Here is an 8,706-nt window from a genome sequence, read left to right on the forward strand (position 1 = left end):
CTAAGCAAAACACTTATCAAACACAACATCAATTCCCTCACGGTCTCAGACCCAAGACCTCACACACCTTCGAAGATGGTGAGAGCTAGCGGGGTATGAGAGTAGATTGAGAGGAAGAATGAGTATTCTTACGAGAAAATGTACATCTCCTGACATAAATCACTCCTATTTGCATCACAAAGCCAAGAGTTGTTGGTGTAGGCCTCCCTTCTCACAAGCTTGGATTAGGTGGTAAGCTTTCTATTAAAGCTTCACAAGGAGAGAGAGTCTTCTTTGCTTCACACATGAGATTGTGTGAGTGTGTGTGTGATAACTCCTTGCAAAAATAAACCCCCTCTCTTTCTTGGGAGACCTCCCTTGCTAATTACTTATGCTACAGCCCTATTGGACCTCCCCAGCCTTAGCCAATGGAAATTAAGCAGCATATGTGATAGCCTTCTGACATGTGTCCCCCTTTCCCCTTTTGTGAGAGATTTCGGTAATCAATAAATGCAACTGAACTCTAATTGGACCCCTTTGCCTCCTGGACAAGAGGAATCAGGCAATCCATTGGGTTGTTGAATGCTCATTGGTCCCCTTGGGAGACTGTCCAATATTCTTCTAGAGAGATTAATTCTTATTGGTTATTTTATTAGGTGTTTTTTAATTAATTAAACTAGATTTACTATAGCCTAATTGTCCTTGGTCTACCTCCATGGCCATCCAATAGGATTTGAGTACACCTTGTGGGCATCTGGCCTAGCGAGATGACATGTGTCCCTCTTTCCCCTTGTGTACAAATGAAGCTTGTGAGTGTGTGTGCATGTTTCTCTCTCATCCCCTACTTCTTGGGCTCGCCACCTCCTTTGTAGGGCTTGACAAAGACTTTTTGGGACACACTCAAAGCATCCAATTCCCCTAATGTTTGACCTTTGGACACAACCTTTGAATTTTGAAACCTTAACATTTGGAAGTCTTAATGGGCTGAAAATTAGGGTGTTTTGATCCCATTGTTGCACATAGATCTTTTGGAGATGCCCCCCCCATTTGGATCCCTATTTTCCCTCCTTTGGATCCCTACTGTGGCCGGTCTGCTAGCTTAACCAATATTCTAGCTTTTTCTCCCCTGGCACTTCCCCATATTAAATGATCAGTTTAACATGAGAAAATCATTTAGGAGAATTAGATATTGATTATTATGACACAGACACACCCCTCTAGAAAAACGTGACAAGACAAGAGAAGTAGTAGCGTCTAGAGCCACAAACAGGGAAAAAGGTACGCAATTGGTTTTTTTCATTAAAAGCCATGCACAGATGATGAAAAAGAGAGTGCTTTGGTGGTGCACAGATGGCAAAAACAACAACAGGAAAAATTTGAGATAGCATGCACTCGTCGTTGTCCTGTGGTCATTTTTGGTCTTCTAACATTGACCAATATGCTTCATTGTTATGTCCCCTTCACGCTTCTTTGTTATTCCAAATGGATTCTAGAATCCACTTGAGTCTAGACGTGTTTGTAAAAATATTTGTTTCTTTATCCTTACCATACATACTCTGAAGTTCCAAACCATCGTTTTTTTAAACTTTCTACTAAGTTCTATATACCATACAACACTTTCCTGTATAGGGAGATTCCACAATCCTAAACTCTTATCTTGTTGCATTTCATGGATTCTAAATTACATTTCACTCTTGATATGACTACAAGAGGCTCTTTATAAACCCATACACTACACCTTTTATTTCATTGTTTGGCATCATAACGCATTCTTATATGCTAATCTTTCTTTGTCATGATTGTGTCTTTTTTGAAGGTCATGGCATCTCACTTGCAACAATTTGAAGCAAGCAAAAGGCCTAAAGTGACTTCAAAGCGGCAAACTTCCAGCCAACCTCAACTAGGTTCAAGATCAAGGGGGCACTAAGGTACACTAATGTCTTCTCAGCAATTTCCTGCACCAGAAGCCCATGCCTTCAAGAAACACGACCTTTTAGAAGTCTTCCTCGTTCTTCTCGTCGGGAGCTTCTTGTTGTAGAACAATTTTCTCGTGAGCCGTACTGAGCTCACTAGAGAGCATCACCAAAAGGAGCCAAAGGACAAGAGTATAGAACCCACACCTATAGGAAAAGCAATAACCCTTCAAAGCTCAAAAGAAACAAATATTTGGGGTAATGTTTCTGCAAAACCCAAATATGAGCATCCTTGGGAATTTTGCATTGGGCATCCTAGGCATCAAAAGCAATTGATTGATTCAACACCTCCTTTTTTAATTGTTACGAGACATAAAGTACCTTCAAGTGATGTCAATAAGTTTACTCTTGTTGGGCACATTGATAAAGTACAAGAGCACAAAGGAAAAAACAGGATATATTTTCTTGTTCAGCATAATGACTCAAGTCTCCTTGCTGTTCTTGTTCTATTGAAAGACTTTGAGATCACTGAAGTGAATCCTGTAAACACAAGAGACTTGATGATTGATGCCATGCAAACACGAGGCTTGGTAAGAATTCAATTTTTATTGTTCCTTTTTTATATTTTGTGTTTTAGCTTGAAATATTCAAGGAACTTCATTCTTTATGGTTGTAGACATTTGGGAGAGCCTATACTGAAGTGATGGAGAGATTTTTTGGCTCAGAGAAGACATGTTCAAGCGACTACATGGAAGAAGAAGGAGAGGACGAAGAAAATTCAAGTTCTTCTAGTGATGAAGAGATTCAAAGGGACATGCCCCCCTCAACAGTGATCCAAACCCCTGCTACAAGCAAGAAACAAAGCAAAAAGTTAGGTAAACCAAAAGAGTCTAAGTTTCTTCTTGAATCAGAGATTGTTCCATCTGGTCCTGGTGCCCCTTTACCTGATACAAGAGATTCAAGCTCTTTAACTATTATGAGAGAAAGGGTTAAACAAAATAACATGGTAGATCCTTTGCCCATATTTTTGCCCATAAGTGTAATTGAACGTCCACTTGTGGATCCTTACATAGGAAAATGACCCTTAGAGGTTTGTGCAGTTATTAAGCAGCATGTTCATAACCTAAAGTTCAAAATGAAAAACAAGACAAATGCCATTGTGTTACCTTTGCTTGTTTTGGTGAATAGACAACAGTTTCCTACAAAACATTCTTGGGTAAAGGCCAATGCTGAGCCCTATAGATATTGGGTTCTTGGGGGCACTCACTCATTGATTGCAAAGCAAGAGCTTGCTGCAGAGTATGAGCATGTGGACACATACAAAATGGCCATGTGTTGGGTGTATGCTGGCTTAACAGATGAGGAGGCAAAGGTTCTTGCCCTTGACCATAACATTGACTCAGACTTTTTTTTGGAGATGTCTTTCATTCAAAAGATAAGATTCTTTCATAATGAGTGGGTTGATACCATAAACTGTGGTGGAAAAGTCGATGACAATTTTCGAGTAGCACTTTGTGAAAAGTGTGGCCTTGAAGTGAAAAAGAAAGGTGGCCGTGGAGCAAGTCAAAAGCCTAATACTAAACAGTATGACAACTATTTGAAACTTTCCTTTTGAGATGGAGAAGTTTGGGACTTACAAGAGGAGATCTTCAAGCTACATGAGCAGGGAAAGCTAAAGGGTCAAAAGCTAAGCAAGTCCCATGCATCTTTCAAAGGAAAAGGTGTCTCAAAAGAGGATTCACCAAAGCCCATCCCCGAAGATATGAAAATAATACAATGGAGACAATTGCAAGGAATACATGAAAAATCATTGATTATCGATGTACTCTCACGTGTGAAGGTGGAAGCATCTCTCTAGAGCAAATGGGAGAAGAATTTGAAAGGTTTGTAATTATAATGATTTGAAATATTCATTGATGTTTTTCTTTCTATCATGAATAATATTTCTCTTTGTCTATCATTAGGCAAAAGATCATGTTGCACATGCAAAGAATAATGATTGAAAAAATCAATTTCTCTAATTGGGACGAGGTGGTACAGTACTATCCAGACTCAAGAAAACCCCATGTGTTGGGGAAGTACATGTTGTTATTTTCTAACACGGTGAGTTGTTTCCCTTGGTTATAATTTCTTGTTATTTGGCCAAAAATGACATTGAATATCTTCTAGTATTGCTTTTGATTATTTTGGACTCTTGTGATAACCTTCTTACATTACATTTATGTGGCTTTGGATCCTAGAATCCTAAGGTGACCCTTTAGTTTTTAAAATCTTAAATCTATGTCCTATTTGCTGGTTTTGGGTTTGGATTCTAGAATCCCAAGAGAACCATTTGTATTTTGAAATCCAACGTTCAAGTCTTTTTATTTTGCATGTGGTTGGATTCTAGAATCCCATGGATTATTTAACTTGTGATTTATTTCATGGGTTTTAAAGCTTATTCTTTGAGGATTCTAGAATCCACTTAAAAACTATAAAATCAACTCTAGCTAGACTTCGAATTTATCTTTTTTTAATTAAGTCTTTTCCTTTTCTCTTGTATCTTTGTTGTGTATTCTAGAACAAAGATCCACGGGTTGCCATCAAGCAGATCCCTCTCGACTTTGAACAGCCCTTGTCACGGTGTCATCTTGAGAGGCGAAGGAGACAACAACCCCAAAGCTTTGAAATCACTCCTGGTCTCTCACTTTATATTCCGGATAATGTAGATGAGTCTCCATCTCATTGGTGTGTTTATGAAGGCAGGGTTGAAGAAATGAGCACATTTGTTACCACACTGTCTTACACACTAGCCATTGCAGATGCTTCTTATAGTTTGAATGCCCCAAACTCTGTCAATGATGATGTAAAGTATGGAGTATCTGCCTATAAAATAGTTATAGAGGCTTTTGGAATAATAACTACTTGTGACTCTTGGTCACTAGTATTTTTTCATGCCTATGATCAAATTACTGCAGCGCAAAAAGCTTTCACTAACTCAAACATGACATGTCAAATGCTAACATGGTAAGTGAAACCTTTGAAGTTTTATACTAGTAGTAAGGTGTTATTTTTTGCTTTCTTCTTACATCTGAGCTATTTTTCTGCAGGATAAAGCCAAACATTCATGGATATAAGCTTGATCGCCGTTTTTGGGCTTGTGAGTTTGCTACCATTGGATTTTACTCATCTATAGGTGTGCAGAGTAAAGGATCATATAATTTTGCGGTGAAACCAAATCGCACAAATGTTTTTGAACGATCAGGATTCTGCAAAAATTTCAAACATACCGGTGCAGATGTACAAGGAGTCATAAATCCATATCAAAAGCCTCAACTTTTGATGATGGATTTGATTGATTTACTCTCAATGAGAGCAGAATGGGTAATGGACCTCTTTGCGGGGACATGCACTACAACTGTTAGTGCATTGAAGCAAGGCCGAAATGTGGTTGTTGTGGAATGTGGTCCACTTCAAGTTAAATTTGTTGAGCAACGAGTCACAACTCTTAAGGAGTTACCAGATGAGTTCCAAGAGGTGGGAATGAAAAGCATGGCATCTGATCCTCACTTCTTTGATACATCTTGAGAGCCACAACCTCCAATTGGTAGTGAGAAAGTTGGGGAGATAGTTGATCTTGTGGATTTTGATCCAAATAGTGTAGAGGTTGAGGAGCAAGCTAGTGACACTCCTCTTCAAATAACTTCAATGGGAGAGGAGACAAAGAATTAGGAGGAAGAAGATCTTCCCATTCAAGCATAGTTTTTATGACTTTAAACTCATGGAACTATGTTTATGTTCAAAAACTTGACATTTTGATGTGAAGATACTTATTTTGATTTTTTTTTAATTTGCTTAAATTCTCAATATTTTCAAGTTTATATTGCATGTGATGGAGTTTCATTGTAAGAATAAAGCTTTTTTAAGCTTGCTTGGAGAAAATCCATGCATTCAAGCCCAATATCTTCACATTTATCTTGGATGTTCTTCGTATATCTATTGCTTATGTAGTTATGAAAGCACCATGTCTATGAAATTTGATATGTAGAGTGACAATGTTGGTTAAGGACTACATTAAGATTAAAAAAATTGTTTTTATGGCCAATTTTAGAAACTAAAGAATTGTAGGCTGTGCCTATGTTGTCTTTTTATTAAAATAATTAGCTTTTTTTAAAGATCAAGAATCCATCAAGTAGTGCTATAATATAGTAATATGACAAACTAGATTTTTTATTAAAAGAGAAAAAAATCTTTTCTATAATGCATTTTTCTACTTAAAATGTGCTCTTTTTTATGTTGTTGTGAAATTTTGTATGCATCCTTGCAAATGACAACTCACAACTCGTGCTACTTTTTTATGACTCGCTGTTGTACGTGCATTCTCCAAATGGGGCATTGACTTCATTGGTCCCATCATACCTCCAGGATACAGGTCACACACAATACATCATAGTAGTAACAGACTACATGACAAAACGGGCAAAAGCAAAGGCAACCCAAAAAATGATGCACAAACTACAGCTCAGTTCCTTTTTGAACACATATTTACAAGATATGGTCTACCCATCAAAATAGTAAGTGATAGGGGAACACACTTTTTAAACGACGTCATTGAAAGACTCCTTGCAAATTAGCACCTTATCACCCACGAGCTAATGGGAAAGCAGAGAGTACCAACAAAATCTTATGCATTGTATTCACCAAAATAGTCAGTGACTCAAGAAATGATTGGGATGAAAAGCTACACACAACATTATGGGCTTATAGAGTAGCTTTTAAAACTTCCATTGGGACGGCTCCCTTTAACCTGGTGTTTAGGATTAATGCGATCCTACCCATGGAATTCTTAATCAAAACCCTACGAGTGGCAACACAATTAGGATGGATGGGCCATAAGCTATCGGAGAGACTAGACACCCTGGAACTATTAGATGAAACCCGTCTTAGAGCGATAGCTAGGATCTATGCTCATAAAAAACAAAGGAAGGCTTTGCATGATCAACATGTGATTAGCAAGGAGTTCCAAAAAGGGGGTTACGTTTTAATGTATACCCTCAAACAACACTCCAAAAAACTAAAAAAGCGAGGGATGGGGTCTTTTGTAATACATGATATATCACAAAGGGGTGCCATCAAGCTTGCAACATTAGCAGGTGAGGAGATGCCTAATTGGACGAGTCGCTGCAGATTGAAGAAATGTCTTCTTTTGTTGACACCAGAAGACTCGAAACAATACATGCAATAGCTCAGCGCAGAAGTCAAGCACATGAAATCTGGAAACATGCACAACAAGAGCAAGAAAACTTTCAGAGAAAGGCACAATAGAACGATTATATCGATACTATTCCGATAGTATCCATACAAACGACGGCTACATGGTTAGGAGGAATGGATTTACGCATTAATTTACAACTTGCTAATGGCACCACAAAGCGAGCATTAGTGGACATTGGGGCCACAGCTAATGTTGTTAACTACTCCACTTTCAAAAAAATTGCATGGGAACCTCTAATGCCAAACACAGTGGGTTTCAAAGTGGCAAACAAAGGCACAATGGAAAGTCTAGGACACATAAATTTACCAATCACTTTTGATGGAGCAATTTATCCTCATCACTTTCATGTGGTCAACGATAAGGATCTTAATGAAGCAATTATTCAGGAGTTCCGTGGATGCGCACTTATCAAGCCACGCCAAACTGGCAGGACAAATACCTTACAACTTAGACAAGAGGACCAATCTTTTGCCATGCCCTTTGTACAAACAGACCATGTATGGGAACCTCTACCATCACCACAGGCACCATTTCGGTGATATTCCCCAACCGTGCTCAAGAAAATATGGATTAGAAAATCCATCATTCAAACATAGGGCACGTCTTCTACAATTAATATTGTTCGGACCACACAGCTTCAATGTGACCTCGCCCCCAGCAGCCACTAAACATATTGTTCAGCACTCCTCTCTTGCACAACATTTTGTTTCCCCATGCATATCCTCCATTAGCATCATAGAGCCACACTATACGACTATGCATAGACACTTTCTTTATTCCCATGCATTCTAACACATGTTCGTTTGGGATGACTCACTCTACGAAGGGGGGAAAATACGACAGGATTATCAAATGCTTGATGGAGAAGATTTTCAAGCCTCACCAAACCTTTATAGGAGTGTTCTTTGATGATATCATCATCTACTCTAATTCATTAGACGAACACAAGCAACACCTCCAGGTAGTATTTCAAGTTCTAAGAGAAAATAAACTTTATGTTAATCGAAAGAAAAGTGAATTTTCTTATAAGAGATTCCGTATTTAGGTCACATTAACTCTCAAGATGGCATCCAAATGGATCCATGAAAGTAAAGGATGGCCTAAACCAAGGAGTCTTCATGAGTTAAGAAGCTTTAGAGGTATGTGCGCATACTATAGACGCTTCATATAAAATTTCTCACTAATAGTAGCACCATTACATGACCTAACAAAGAAAAACATTAGGTACACATGCTCTACCAAGGAGAACAATGCTTTCGAAAAGCTTATCTCTCAACATGTGCTTACACTACCGGATCTCTCAAAGCCACCAGGTCCAATGTGACGCTTGTGGTGATTGCCTTGGAACTATTTTGCTTCAAGAAGGGCAAGATATAGGCTATGAAAGTCAAAGGATCAACCCTATTGAGCAAGCTCTAGGCATATATGAAAAGGAACTCCTTGCAGTTATACATGCCTTAGACTCATGGAAGCACTATTTATTGGGGACTTCTTTCATTCTGCGAACGGATCGCCAAAGTCTTAAGTACTTCATTACGCAGACCAAGCTCTTCGAAAAAC

The 8,706-nt window shown here is 38.5% G+C and overlaps 1 pseudogene; it reads left to right on the forward strand.

Moving 5' to 3' along the window:
* Window positions 1-1,798: 1,798 nt before the first annotated feature.
* Window positions 1,799-5,502, forward strand: LOC147448288 (uncharacterized; annotated as a pseudogene).
* Window positions 5,503-8,706: the final 3,204 nt, after the last annotated feature.

This window comes from Adiantum capillus-veneris, chromosome 11 (assembly GCF_014529385.1).
Source record: "Adiantum capillus-veneris isolate H3 chromosome 11, ASM1452938v2, whole genome shotgun sequence".
In the NCBI taxonomy this organism is placed as follows: Eukaryota; Viridiplantae; Streptophyta; class Polypodiopsida; order Polypodiales; family Pteridaceae; genus Adiantum; species Adiantum capillus-veneris.